This window comes from Scylla paramamosain, chromosome 8 (genome assembly GCF_035594125.1).
Source record: "Scylla paramamosain isolate STU-SP2022 chromosome 8, ASM3559412v1, whole genome shotgun sequence".
In the NCBI taxonomy this organism is placed as follows: Eukaryota; Metazoa; Arthropoda; class Malacostraca; order Decapoda; family Portunidae; genus Scylla; species Scylla paramamosain.
The window spans coordinates 1,045,559-1,047,500 of NC_087158.1; positions in this window are offsets into that span (position 1 = coordinate 1,045,559).

A 1,942-nucleotide genomic window follows, 5' to 3' on the forward strand; every position below is an offset into this window, starting at 1 on the left:
GAGGAGGAGGAGGAGGAGGAGAGAATAATAGTAGGAAGTAGGTGTCTGTTGGCCAGCAAGGGGGCGGTTACCTGCTTCACTTGGCTGTTCTGAAGGTGCTTACTAACAATGTCAAAATAGAAACGAGGAGGAGGAAAATATTAAACTGAACGAAAAAAAAATAAAGGTTAATGAACAATAAGGATTAAGAAATGTAAATACTGTCAAACTAAAATTATACGGGAAAAAATTATAGATTAAATGAAGGTTAATGGAAATTAAGTGAGAATAATAAGAAATGGACCAGAGGGAAATGAAAAAAAGTAAAAAAATAGTAAAAAAAAAAAAAAAAAAATGGAAAAATAGAAAAATAAAGAAAGAAAATTACTTAAAAAGAACAAAAGTGAATAAGCAAATAAAAAAAAATATACAACAATCAATAAAACTGAAAAAAAATAAGAGGATAAAAGTAAAGGAATAAAAAAAAGAATAAAAAAGAAAACATAAAAAAACACATCTGAAAAAAATACATAAATAGCAAAAAAAAAAAAAAAAAAAAAACAGAAAAAGAGAAGAAAAGCAAAAATAAAGAAAATCCCATAAAACTGAAAATAAACGAAAATAAATAAATAAATAAATAAACAGAGACGTGAATAGTTTTTCTCAACACAGAGTTATTTCATCTATACTTCCTTGTCACTCCCTTTTGTTTCTTATGTCATCTATACTTTCTTGTCGTTCTTGTTTCTTATTTCATCTATACTTCCTTGTCGTTCTTGTTTCTTATTTCATCTATACTTCCTTGTCGTTCTTGTTTCTTATTTCATTTATACCTCCTTGTCATTCTTTCTTGTTTCTTATTTCATCTATACTTTCTTGTCGTTCTTGTTTCTTATTTCATTTATACCTCCTTGTCATTTTTGTTTCTTATTTCATCTACACTTCCTTGTCATTTCCTTTTATTTCTTCTTTCATCTATACTTTCTTGTCGTTCTTGTTTCTTATTTCATCTATACGTCTTCGTCATTTCCCCTTGTTTCTCATGTCATCTATAACTCCTTGTCACTCCCTCTTGTACCAGTAAGGACAATGTAATTCTCTGTAGATAATGGGGTTCAAATTCAACAAAGGAAAGAAAACAATGGTCTGTGGTATGTTAGCAGCTTTCCTTGAACCTTGCTGTACAACCTGGGACAAAACTACCACACACTTATACCCACAATGACTAAAAACTGAAGAACATATTGACAATTCACGTTTAATTCTCCCTTACTTCCTTCCCCTCCCTTCCCATCCCTCACTCCATCCCTCCCAACGACACACCCCTATCCCACCTCTCGTTCTCTCCCTTGCGTGTCCCTATAAACTCTTACTCCACTGTGACTCGCCGCGTGTAAAGGGAACCAGCCTGAGACACGAGGTAAAGGAGACTGCATTATTAGTTTTATTTCCGCCTGGTACATCACGAGTGCCCTGACGCGGCGGTGCTGGTGGGGCGTGGAGGGACTCGCGGGGGAGACAGAGGCTGGGCAGAGGGAAAGGTTTTTACTGTGGTTGTCTTAGTTGGAGAATAGTAACAGCAACGACATCAACAACAAGAACAACAATGATGATGATGATAACAAGAATAAGAATAAGAATAAGAATAAGAATAAGAAGACGATGATGATAACGAAGAAGAAGAAGAAGAAGAGAAGAGAAGAAGAAAAAAAGAAGAAGAAGAAGAGAGAAGAAGAAGAAATACGTAGAGGATTTACTAGAAGTTCTTGGAAAATTGGAAGCAGTGAGAGAGAGAGAGAGAGAGAGAGAGAGAGAGAGAGAGAGAGAGAGAGTGAGAGAGAGAGAGAGAGAGAGAGAGAGAGAGAGGTAGTAAACAGGAAGACGAATAACGAAACCTAAAAATAAAACGAGAGAGAGAGAGAGAGAGGAGAGAGAGAGGAGAGAGAGAGAGAGAGAGAGAGAG